Raw genomic sequence first — 13,535 nt, 5'->3', positions numbered from 1 at the left:
TTTCTTTTTCAGCCCCTTGTGAGTTAAGGTATTATGACTTAGTGCCCAAAGACTAATTGATCCTGAAGTATTGATTAGACAGAATTGCTGGATGCCCATAGTTAATCCTCAGAAAATGCAATTGAATGCAAGCATTACATTTAATTTAATCTTTTAATTAAGTTTAATTAATTAATTGTGTTAATTAAATTTAATGCAAGCATTAAAATGATCACCCACCTTCCCCCACCAGCTCACACTAGGTACAGTCTTCAGGAGGCCCTGCCTGCCAGCCTCAGTGCCATCTTTGGGTGACCTCATCCCATCCCATACCTGCATCCAAAGCAGATGCTGACAACACATCTGGACATTGGAGGCTTGAGTATGATATTAAAAAAACTGCCTGCTATCTCTGAAGACTGCATACCTTTTAAACGTAAAAGATTATTTTTATAAAGAAGAATCCATACTAATCAGATGAAGCAAAAGAATTTTGATGCATAATTAAGAAATTACAAGAAGTCTACTTATTCTTTGTGTTCTTTGGATCACTCTGGTTCAAACATTAAAATTAAAAAGTCATGCTGGCAGATGCCCCGCGCTTGTGGGTTGAGCTCCTGAACCACCTTTTTCATTGACAAGTTCCACTCCCTCTTCCTGACCTCCTTGCCAGGCATCTTTTCATCCCTCTGCCTCCTGCTCCAACTGATGTACATGTTAGGTGCCTTCTGGGCTTCTGAGATTTGACCCTTGAGGGCCAGTCTTGCTTCTTTTTATCTTGATATAGTCACACTGCCAGAGAGATCACTTCTGTAACCAGAGCCCCTTCCCTTATGGACAGTTGCTCGAACATCCCCAGTCAAGAGGGGTCCTGCCTCCTGGGCACTTAAATACAAGCTGCAGACTCCTGGATGATGGGGGAGAGCTTTACGAGGGTAACAAGGGGGCTTTGACCCATGCACCACCCAGAGTTAAACTTACATGGATTTAAAAGTATAGAAAATTGTAATTTATGGTTAATGAAATGGGTTTGAGAATAATTACAATAATTTGGTGGTGGGGGAGGGAGCGAGGTGATGCCTAGGGATGTTTTAAGCCAGCTCTCTTTAGGATCCTCATATATGTCTATAAATCCCTCCTGAATGCAAGTATAAGTTTGGAGACTCCTTGCTCAGCTGAGCAAGTTTATTGGCTTTCTTCTCATCTGAAGGTGGCAGGTTCCCCCAGACAGAACCCTGGAGTCCGCAGAAGTACTTCCATCTGCAGGGGTTCATCTGGTCGTCCCAAACACTGCCCGGACTAGAGTATTGGCAAGTAAACCCACAGCCATCTAGACTTTGACAGCAGGAGCCTAGAGTTCTTGTCCTCTTTGCTTATGGAGTGTTTCTTTCTCTTTTGGACAGGAAAAGGGCACATTTACTAAGCTGGACCAATATTCAGTTAAAAGAAAAAACTAGGTTTTGGAGTGTATTTATTTACTTTTTCTTTATGGGTACAAAGAGAAGTTCCATTCAGTACTGCATTGATCAGTGCTACCCTGACTTAGAATGACCCTGAAGACTTCGTGTTACAGGAGAGGCCAGGTCCTAACAAGAGTTTCCAGGATTTTTGGCATCTTTGGAAGAAAAAGGAACTCAAGGTCAAATTTGCCCTGAATTCTGCACTACAGTGTTCCTATAAAAGGCTATGGTACAGAGCTTGGGGGGTTTGTTTTGGTGGTTTGTTTGCTGTAAGTCTGCCCTGTGGATTCTATAGACCTGAGTCCAACTCTTAGTTCTCCTATGACACTTTTTGGGAAAGTCTCCAAACCTCCGTGAGCTTTAATTCCTTATCTGTGAAACGTGGATCATAAAAATATCAACTTCAAAAGGTTTGTGTAAGAATCAAAGGAGATAACAGGCTTTGTAAACTATAAAGTATAGAAATATAAAGATTTAGTATTATAGGAGGCTCCAGGGTTGGTTCTATTTTCTCAAAAATTGACACATAGTTCTTTTTTTTTTTTTTTTTAACGGCTGGGGGAATAGTTACATGAAAATTAAAGCAGTTATCCAGAAAGTGTAAATGGCTTAGCCAAAACCTGGGCTTGACAGTAAACATTGAATGTTGTGCCCTGAAAAGGTTCTGAACTTAACGTCCTCAGAATTCTGCCTCTTATCTATCATTCAGTCCTATTTTTTAAAATGTTTTTTCTTATTTTATTATTATTTTCTTAATGGAGGAACTGGGCATTGAACCCAGGACTGCAATGTATGCTAAGCATGTGCTCTACAACTGAGCTATTTCCCACCCACGTTTTTAAGCCCTATGTTTTAAAACTCAATGAATCCCATTTCCAGTAGGCTGCTCTGCACACATCTCATGCCCATTGCTTTCCTCCTGTGTGAATTAGCCCTGAAATTTTAGACATTGAAAAAGAAGACACCGCATGAGTCACACACAATAAAAGCTGAATAAGAAACGGGCCAGGGAGTGAGAAGTCCCAGGGGAACCTCTGGGAACCAGCAGAAGCACCCAGACCTCCCCAGCAGCCTGCCAACAGGAGACGAGCCCACACCTGCCACTGAGTCATCTGTCCCTGAGAGCACTAGTCAGCAGCTCCTGGGATTATGATTCTGGACGCTGTCTCAAGTCTGTGTCTCCCCAAGATATTTTGTTGACTAGGCATCTCCAGGCGTATTCCAGCCACAGCATCTAGAGTGAACTTCCAGGGAAGCAGAAGTTCCAGGAGTGAGGAAGCAGCAGGCTGGCCAAAGGGGAGGTGCTCCTGGGACACTGGGGATCTGAGTTTACTTCCTGCGAGTCAATTCACCTTTTCTGGACGCCCTCATTGATGAGTTTGCAAAACAAAAACTAAGGGATGTACAGGACCATCTTTACGATCTTGCCAAATTGCAGGTAATAAACCTTTTTTTTTTAAATTTGTTTTTTTATTGAAGTTTAGTTGATTTACAATGTCAGTTTCAGATGTACAGCAAAGCGATTCAGTTATACATATACATACAAGTATATATATTTTCAGATTCTTTACCATTATATATTTATTACAAGAAATTGAATATAGTTCCCTGTACTATACAGTAGATCCTTGTTGTTTATCTATTTTATATATAGTAATGTATATTTATTCTAATTTATCCAAACTCCTAATTTATCCCTCCCCTGCCCGTTCCCCTTTGGTAGCCATAGTTTGTTTCCTATGGCTGTATCTTTGTTTTTCAACACGTACTTTCATATCATTGAGTCACAGAGATTAAGTTTTATCAACTTCTCTCTCCTATTTGAGGGTTACCGAGAGTCGGAGAAGTCCCCTGGGACATCGGGAAGAAATCATCAATATCACCATCCTCTTCCTCCTCCTCATCAGGTCTTCCTAGATTTGCAACACTGATTAGTGGGGTTACCCCTAGTTGGCAGTCAATCTGAGAGCACTTAAATGTTGTAACACTCCTTGCTCCCAAATAACAACCCCCCCCCGCCCCCAGCAGCAGCCTTGTGTCCGGAAATCTCACCCCTTGGCTCTCTTCCCTCAGGCTGTCCGTTTCCTATGAAGATACAGACTGAGGGGAGTTAGCCCATTGTGTCAATACCAGCAACTTGGAATAAACGATTCTGTGGAATCCATCCCCCCAGCAGGAGCAACTCCTATGGGCAGTAATTGTTTTGCTAGGTGAGAGATGTGGTGGGAAGCACTGTGCTGAGAGGGTCAGGAGGTGCCTTAAACCAGCTTCCTGGAACCTGGAAACCAGCTGGAACCCTGCCAGGCGGGCCCTTTATGGTGAGGGCTGGGGACAAAGTGAGGTGCCTTCTACGATCTCGGAAATAATGCCAACAAATTGCTCTTTAATTGTCAAATAGAAGATAAGCCCATAATAGCTCAAAGCAGAAATATACACCTGAAAGAAGTAGCAAGGATCATACCCTGTAGTGTGCTAATTACTGGTGAGCAACTAGCTTGCTGGGGGGGGGAAGAACACCCTGATCTGTGATGTTTGCCAGTTTCTCTAATATACACGCTCTCCCCGCGCCTGATTTCAAGCTGCCAGTGTGACATTACTGGACTCAGAGTTGGGGTGAATGCAATCAGCTCTCCTGAGCTGCTGTGGGCCACACACACCACGACTCCAGAATCCAATCAAGGGCATTAAGACATACAGAGAAAAAGTGTTTCTAGCAGAAAAGGAGGTGCTCAGCCATAGTATGGCAGGGAAAGAAAAGTCACTGAGACAGACACTGACCATGTCCAGACGAGTTCTTTCCAGAAGAGACAAAGGTTGGCAACTTGAACTTTGAATTTCCAAATCCAAAGGCTACATCACCTGCCCTGTAAAATGAGTGCATCACTATTTTATCTCAACACCATTAAACCTCAGTTTACCTAACACCACTTTTTCAATCCCATTTCAACCAAAGAAATTTCTAATTGTGACCTGGCTTCCGGTGTTGGTTTGCCGCCAAGGCAACTGTACACTGAACACATAGATTTCAACCCTCCTCAACAATCCTTTGTCAACAATGCAGCAGTTTTACCAAAGTGGCTTTCAGCTATGTTTTGGTTTCCTGGGTAGCTTAAGAACATAATGTATTAAGATGCTAATGGAAGTGTTCCAGTCTACATATCAATTCTGTTTTTCAGTGTAAATTAATAAAATATCACAAATAATCATAGTGACATTGTCCTCAGTCTCTCACGTGTCCTGGTGTAAATCCCTTTCTTAAAGCCCGTCACTTCCAGGAGCTCATCAGAGCCCTCCTCAGTGTTTGCCTGGTGGTGGGACAAGGGAGGTTGGGAAGGATTACAAAGGGCGTGAGGAAACTTTAGGAAGTGGTGTCCGTGTTCATTATCTTGACTGTGGTGATGAGTACAGATGTATACTTATGTCAAAACTCATCAAATTGTTTATTAAATATATTTATTGCCTATCATTACGTAATGTATACAATACCATGTGTATCAATACAGCTATAAAAAAATACTGATGCCTGGATCTCAGATTCAAAGATTCTGATCGACGTGGTCTAGGCATCAGGATTTATGGAAAACTTTGTACATGATTCTGTTGGACAATCAGAGTTGGTTCTGTGATCTGAGGTCATTACAGTCGTCCTAGGCCACGTACCTTGGGAGAGCCCTTCCCTACTTCGTGGACTAGAGCAGACGGAATGGTCCCACAACAGCTGTTTCTCATACAAAAGGATGTAAAGTGCTCAGATCCATTGCCTCAGCACCCAGGGGTCAGGTCTGGAGGCTGGAGCTACCTTGGCCTTTCCCAGAACAGAAACACCCCTTCACCCCCAATGTTTATCCATCTCCTCTGGCCAGCCCGTCGCCCTCCTGGGATTTATTTTCTTTTCAAAGCTGCCAGAGGTGAGCACGTTGATGATATTTAAAGTAGAGAAAGTTGTCAGTTGGGAGGGTCTGTATGTGTAGAAACAGTGTGGCTGGCCCCAGTGAGGTGCCTTCTTGTAAAACTTGCTGTTCAGCCTTGGGCAAGTTAAGAAGCTGATGCCAGACGCTTCAGCTTCAGAGCTAAAGCAGCAAACTGTGGATCCAGAATCCTAGGAAGCGGAGGAGAAATCCTTCCCTACTCGGTGCTCCCAGTGATGGCAGCAAAACTTGGCCGATGGCGTGGACCAGGGAACATGTCCGTCAGGACCTTGAACTAGGGGTATGGTCCTTTTTGCCAAGGCTCTTTGTGCTCAGCCCAGAGACACAGTGAGAAAGATATTGCTTCAAGTCCCAGTCTACTTATTATTAGTTTGGGGAAGTCATTTAACTTCTCCTGGCCTTCACTTCCTCACCTATAAAACGGCGATAACAAGGTCTTTCTCATTTACTTCCACAGAGTTACTATGGGGACCAAATAAGAAAATGGATGTGATCCTGCCTTATAAACACAAAGGGATTATTATGCACCATGATTACCTCAGTGTTTTAAAGAAGGGAGAAGCAGAGGCGTAGACTCAGTTGGTAGGAAACCGGGTGAGCCTGAGGAATGACAGCAGTGCACAGTCTCCAGAAGCCAGACTCGCTGTGTCTGTGACTTGGGTGGTACCATGATCAGAACAATAAATATAAAAGCTAAAATTTATTGAACCCTTATGCTCTAGACATTCTGCTGAAGTGCACATCTATTTTTTTTTTTTTTACAAAATAATTTTACAAAGGAAGGCATGGACGATTAGAGAGTTTAACAGCTTGTCCAAGGTCACATAGTCTGGGTGGACTTGGGTCTTGACACGTCGCCATCCAGCTCCAGCACTCACAGTTACAACCGGCTAAGCTCTCTCCTCCAAGGGACTGTCTCTCTGCTCAATAGTTTAATAAATGCCTCATGTGTTCTCTGTAGACATTTTCTCTCAATCCCACAAAAGGCAGGGCTCTGCTAGGAATCAGGAGACAATGGGTCTTTGTTCTAGAATTTTCTGTGCTATCCAGAGATGAGACTGGGCATTTATGATTGGGTTTTTCAACACAAATATTTTCCCTTAGTGTCTGAAAATCAACCTAGTGAAAAAAGATTAGGGTTACCAGATACGTTGCAAAATGGAGGGTGATCTGCCTTTAGAGTTTTGGGTTAATTTGTTGAACATTTCATGTCCACTAGGCTGTTTATTAGGCACAGAGGGTAGACAAAACATACAGCCATGTACATGTGCTGTGTGCCTCATAGTACAAGTTGGCTGGGGAGAGGGGGAGAAGAGTGATAAGTCAGGGAGGGTATAGCTAGTTGGGGAGGGTATAGCTCAAGTGGTAGAGTTCATGTTTAGCATGCACAAGTCCTGGGTTCGAGCCCCAGTATTTCCGTTTAAAAAAAACAATTAAATATATAAACGAAATTACCTCCACCCACTTCCCCCCAAAAAAAGAAGAATGATAAATGTAATATGGCAGACAAACAGCACAAATCCTTAATATATACATATTACAAAAATACGTAAGAACATTGTTGCCAATTTTTTGGTTGTTACATAAAGTCACAGTTTATCTTTTTGTACAGAATGAGCTTCCAGAAAGGCAGATTAGGAATGCAATCATTCCCAAATGACATATTTTATTTATATGTGTTTTTACTGTCAAAAGATTTTTGAATAGGCAACGAATTTCAAAATAATTTCCCATTTTGAAAAGGCAAATGATTTTTTGTAATGCAAAATCATTACCAAAAAGTTTCTCTTTAAGAAGGGACTCAGATTTACAAATGTTTTCAGCTATTCTGATTAGAAGTGAGGTTGTAGAATGTTAAGGGTGGCGGGTGGTCTACCCGCTTCAATCCCCTGGCATGAAGCCCCCATCATTAACCCCGGCTTCCCTGAGTAATTCCAGCCCCCACATTTGAGCTGTTTGATTTCCAAGGACTATGAAGAGTCATCTGCAGGAAAACCAAGATTGAATAGCTCTGATCATAAGCCCTGGTGGTGGTGGGGGGACCCCGAAAATATTAGAGCTGTGTTTCATCAAAGAAGGATGAGCAGGGGTGGTCTTGGGAAGTCTCATAGCCTTACCAGCTTGTGGCAAAATGGTTCAGATGGAAAATTCAGAGAAATTTCAGAGAAAATCCAATCTTCCTTTGAGAAGGGCCAAGGCCTTTGGCTCAGCTGGCGGCCTGTGCTGCCTTCTAAGCCCCTCCTGCTCCCTTCAGCCTGGAGGCCTCTTTAACCTGCCCTGAAACTGTCAGCAGGGTCTTCCAGCGCCCGGTCTGCAGGGACCAAACTGAGTCAGACGAGGAATCTGTCCTCAAGGAACTCACGGTCAGGTTGATCCCCTGATCGGTCAGTTCATCAAGTGTCCTGGCCCCCCAGCATGTTTACTCACACTTTCCCAGAACACTATGAGCCTGGAGGATTATTCATTGATCAGCAGCTAGTGTTATGTTGTGAGAGGGAAGAATTTGGGTCTGTCCTTCTCCATATCTGGAAGTTGGCTGTAAAGACCAACAAGATTCCACATTTTATGAGTAATAACTTGGGCTCACACAAATGCAAGTTCTTTCTATCTGACCCTTTATAGCAAGGAGGTGAGTTATCTAACACGTAAGAGAAAAAGCAAACCAAAGTGGTACAGAGATCAGCCAAGGGGTCTGCAACCCAGCCAGCACTGGACAAGGTCAAGTTTATGAAGAAGTTCATGAAATTCAGCACTCTGGGCTATAAAATAACCATGCAGAGAAATTTAGTGGTGCATTGCAGACCCTCCTCCCCTTCCAGGTTGACTATCTAGAGACTGTCAAGGGCACCACTCCCTGCCGTTGCCTCATTTTGCTGAGGAGCAGAGGGTTGAACCCCCAGATGGATGCTGAAAGTACCCGCTAATAAGGTCCCACCAGACCATCACCTTTAAGGTGCTGAACAGAGAGGCTGACCAGGCAAGTTTGGACGCACCAGAACCCTTTTCCCTCCACTTCCACCTTAAGAGGGCAAAGCCACATCCGGACCTCCTGGTGTGAGGGGCATCTGCTTCTGCTGGTGAACAGTTGTCCCCCTGGCCATGACTGCCCTGAAGTTTTGCCCTGACCCTTGCAGCATCCTGGACTGCTCTGTTACCTCTGCAGCTCCCTGGGTCTAATCCAGGCACCAGTATTTCCCTACCAACTTCTGGGGTCTCCTCTCAGCTCCTGGGTTCATCCTCCATCTGCCGATGTCCATATCCAGGCCCAGAAGTCCATCCACCAAGCACTGCAGTTCAACCCCCCTCTCCCAGAGGCCAGCCAGCTTCTGGGGTTTATCCTGCTGCGTCTAGGGGCCACCCCAGCCTCTTCAAGTGCATCCCACTGACCCCAGAGCACACAGTGGTTTCCTCCTCTCCAACAAGGAGGTCCCCACTCCTCTCTGAAGTTCCTGGAAATATTCCTGCCCCCTCTTCCAAATGAAAACCTCTGCCCTTCCCCCACCACGTTTTCATTCTCTTCTGATGTCCTGTATTCTCCTCCGGAGGAAAGTTTTGGTGATTTTGTGGCGGGGACTGCACTATCTCCAGGGCTGCTGATCCAGATTCTGCCTTGTCCCCATGAGAGGAATACACTGTAGTGACAAAACTATAATAAATTGCGAAGTCAAAGAGCCCAGTGCTAAGTTTTATATAAACTACAATTACAGCCACACAGAGAAACATTCATACGAACAAACAAGTCACAAAACATTTTCAAATAAGGAGGAAGAGAATAAGCAAGTGAAGGGATCTGACTTAGGATGAAAGGGAAATTATAAAGCAGGGAAGCAAAGGCTGGTTTATTCACGCCAACTGCGCCTGCTCCCCAGACCCGTGAGCGTGAGCGGCGCTCTCAGCAGGTGCGCCAGGCTGGGAGGGAGAGACCCGGTTCAGGTGGCTGGGTGCTCCATTCCGGTAGGTGCCACAGCGTTCTCTTTTCTGTTTCTCAAGAGGAGCCAAGAGCTTTCTCAGATGTGACACAGGACTTACATGTATCATTGAAAACAAAAATTGGAACTCCTATATTTGTGTAAAAATCATGGTTTGTAAGACATTTTTAAAGGTAATTTTAAGAAGCCATAAAACATGGCTCTGTGTGGGAAACAGACAGCCCATAAATTGTAACAGCTATTAACTACCTGGCTGCAGTGAACTCAACGTGAACTTTTGGGGGGGGGATTTAAAAAACTGGTTTCACCTGTCTATTAAACCTCAGCCTATTGAAAACTTAGAGTTACTTGAGAAGCTTGAGAAAGCGGCTTACACTGGTAATTTTCCTTGCTGTCCTTGTTTGAAATGAAATTGATGAAAGGAATTTGGGGCATTTTTCTGAACCCACACATAATGGGATGCTTTTTTTGTTTGTTTTTTTGTTTGTTTTTCTCCTTCCTCCTCCTCCTCCCCTTCCTCCTCCTCTTCCTCCTCCTCCTCCCTCTTTTTTTCCTGGTTGCTCTAGGAGCTGGGGCCCCAACGATGAACAAGACCCAGGCGCCGCCCTCAAAGAGCCCACGCTGGTGTTCAAGTGCCAGGAAAAGCTTTCCTTTCAGAGGTGGGTAAGTGGATGTGTAAATAGTCAACTTCATGATACGGATCAAGAATGCAAAGAGCCTGAGAACTGCCATTCAAAATACAAGTCGATGCACAGGAAGTCCAGCAGCAGGAGGCAGTGCTCAGGGAAGCTGGCCGACAGTGAGACGACTCACCCCGTGCAATGCGGAGCCAGTGGATCCCTCTTCTCTGCAGGTGTCATGCTGTGCAGAAACCGTCCATGCGTTTGCCTCTGGCGTTGGACTGAATCTTAGGCATCTTTGTAGCTGGCTTCCCAGCATTACCATCTACCACATTTCCTGGCCCAGCACAGAGGTTAATAAATAATTGTTGGATTAAGCAAACTTTCAAGGAGGAATGTCCTCACTCGGTGCGAGGCTGAACCAGAAATTTCTTTCCTACTCAGAAGTTCTATGGTTATATAGGGAGCCTACCATGTGACAGGTGCTCACTAAATATTGACTCAGATGATGCCTGCTTATTGAGTTTATCTGTGCCCATGTTTTTATCTCCCCATATAAACCAGCTTACCTTTTCCTACCAGTGTAGTAATCCTTAACCAAGCACTTTGTTCATCAGTTTGCATGCATTATCTCATTTAATTTTTACAACCCTAGGAAGTAGTGTTTGTGTTCCTGTTTCTACATAAAAAATTGCTCCATAATTTAATGGTTTAAAACAAATTTATTATTGTGTCATGGTTTGCGGGTTGACTGGGCTTAGTGGGGCCATCCTTACGGGGGTCTCACGGAGCTGCAGTCAGATTTGACTAAGAGCACATGCATTGGAAGGCCCAATGGAGTTGAACGTCCAAGATGGCACATTTACTTGGCTGGCAGTCGCTGCTGGCTGTTGGCTGGAACCATGAAGCCAATACCTACATCACGACCTCTCCAAGTGCTTGGAATTCTCATAGCATGGTGGCTGGGTTCCAATAGGGCACATTATAAAAGACCCAGACAGAATGGCGTAGCCTTATATGATCTAGCCTTGGAAGCACCACAGATTGCTTCTGTCACATTTTAATGGTCAAGCAATTCACTGAGGCCAGCCCAGATGGGAGGGGATGAGAAGCAGACTCTATCTATCAGTGGCAAGGTCATTTCAGAAGAGCAGCATGGATGGGAAGCACTGCTGTAGGCATTTAAAGGAGATACCATCGGCCCTAAGTATGCACTGTTACTCTCCCATTTTACAGGTGAGGAAATCTGGCAGTGGTTAGCTAGATGACATGGTTGACTTGCTGATTTAAGGGCAACCAAATCCACAGTCCCTCTGATTTCTTAGCCATTATGCTTTACCTAAGACAGTGTTGTAAAACTTAAAAATAGTGTAAGAGTCACCCCTTTCAAAGATGCAGTATTAGTTTCAAGAATATAAAACCATAAATTCTAGTAAAACTTATAAACTAGAAACAGAATAATAATTTATAAACTAGAGATATAAGTTCTAGTGGGATTGGGGATGTCATGTTAGAGAAATACTATTGAAGGAAGAACTAACATTCGTTGAGCAGCTCCCAGGGTCCAGGTTCTTACGTCCTTTATATAAACTCATTCAGTCCTCATAATCATTTTTTTCCCTTTGATGAAAAATAAAATTGAGAGAGGTTAAATAACTTGCCCAAAGTCACACAGCCACTAAGAGACAGAGGCAGGATTTAAACATAAGTATGTCCCAATCCAGTTTCCTCATGTTTTCCATGCAGTTCCATGTTGCAGGTTGGGCTCCCCAGGGATCAGACCCTGAGATGAGGTTAGTGCCAAGGATGTTAACTGAGGAGTTCTCAGGGACCACACTTGTGAGCGCAGGTAAACACACGGGAGCAGGCAAAGGGGATGGTGGGCTGTGATGCTGTCCTAGCAAAGAACTCAGCAGGTCCTGTGGAGAGCTCTCAAGCTGGGATAGGCCATCAGAGTTGTCCCGATTACGGGAAAGGGGTCTGGACTTTTTTTTTATTAACCCCCATCACCCCATAGCTGGCATCACAGGAAATAGCTGCTGAATAAGCAGATGCATCAGGCAGTCAGATTGAACTGTAACGGGAGGCAGCCTCACAGAGGCAGAGGGACCACGATGGGTAAGGACAGCCAGCTCTAGCTCTGGAGCAGGAGTCTTTCCTGAGGGCTCCTGAGTATTCAGAGCCTTCCTCACAAGGAGAAGTCAGATCTCTAAGCCCAAACAAAGTGAGAAGATGAACACTCCAAACCCCTTAAAGTAACCCGTCCAAGGAGCCCTCAGTGCAGGCTGGTGCATTTTTAATGCGGCTGAGTTTAGGCACGGTCCCAGCTTGAGTCAACTTGCAGTATTGAATTTATTTACTCTTGGGATTCCAGGCTGTGACCAGACACCCAACGAAGAGTTCCTAAAAGTAAATGATTCAGGAACCAGCCATTATAGAGGCCAGTGGTGGGAGGTTGTTAGCTGAGAGATATTAACAACTAGTCACAAAAGACAGTCATCTTCCAAGGGTAGCCGCCGCAGATTGTGGGATGGAATGAAGGAACCGCACATTTCCCGGTCCCACCCCTCATGTCTGGGCCTGATCCAGCCTCACCTTCAATCTCTGTGCAAAACGGGAAGAAGAACAGGGAGAATTAGAAGTCAACACGAGAGGAAAAGATGAGACAATTTAAGGGAAACCGGGCTGATTTATCAAATATATGTCATTTAATACTTATTATAACCCTATGAATTACTCAGCTTATAGGCTTTTTAGAGGATTTGAAAGGACTAATTGAGATCCCAAATAGTGGGAAGAAATGGGGAGAGAAGGAGAAAGGAGCGAAGGGAGGATGGAAAGGAGGAGACACATGTATCAGAAAAGGGGGACAATTTTTTAAATGTTGCCAAAACATGTTCACATTGGCAGAACACCATGCTCTCTCCTTCTGCATCCAAACTTGGAAACCAAGAGGGGAAGTAAGTCTGTGAACCCCCCGTGCTCATTCTGCTTCCTTTTCCCCCTTTCTAAGTGTCTGCAGATCCTGCTTTAGGTACCCAAAGACCTCTGAGGGATTGTCTCTGCAGAGGTTTTTAGACATGTGATCACAGAAATCATTTTTGGCTTCAGTTCTACTAGAATATTCAACAATGAAACAAACTCTTCCTGAAAACTTCCTGTCCTATAGTAATTTTCAAATATGTTATTTTATTTACTCTTCACAATAACCCTGTCAAGATAAAGAATGATTACTTCTACGCAAATCAGAACTATAGTGAGGTAACGCCTCACACCGGTCAGAATGGCCATCATTTAAAAGTCCACAAATAACAAATGGTGGAGAGGGTGTGGAGAAAAGGGAGCCCTCCTACACTGTTGGTGGGAATATAAATTGGTACAGCGACTATGGAAAACAGTTTGGAGAATCCTTAAAAAGCTAAAAATAGACTTATCTTATGATCCAGCAACTTCACTCCTGGGTATACATCTGGAGGGAACTCTAATTCAGAAAGATACATGCACCCCAATGTTCATAGCAGCACTATTTACAATAGCCCAGGCATGGAAGCAACCTAAATGTCCATCAACAGATGACAGGATAAAGAAGCTGTGGTATATGTATACAATGGAATACTA

General features: G+C 44.1%; 1 long non-coding RNA gene across 1 annotated transcript; it reads left to right on the top strand.

Annotated features, from left to right (window-relative positions):
- The first annotated feature begins 421 nt into the window (after positions 1-421).
- Positions 422-10,603, top strand: LOC116666309. Its single transcript, XR_004323074.1, has 3 exons — positions 422-2,877; positions 3,513-3,649; positions 9,864-10,603. It is a non-coding gene; the product is annotated as an uncharacterized LOC116666309 (long non-coding RNA).
- The last annotated feature ends 2,932 nt before the right edge of the window (positions 10,604-13,535 follow it).

The sequence above is a fragment of the Camelus ferus genome, chromosome 10, assembly GCF_009834535.1.
Source record: "Camelus ferus isolate YT-003-E chromosome 10, BCGSAC_Cfer_1.0, whole genome shotgun sequence".
NCBI classification, from domain to species: Eukaryota; Metazoa; Chordata; class Mammalia; order Artiodactyla; family Camelidae; genus Camelus; species Camelus ferus.
The sequence above is the reverse complement of the archived record's forward strand: the minus strand, read 5'-3'. Positions and strand labels throughout refer to the sequence as shown.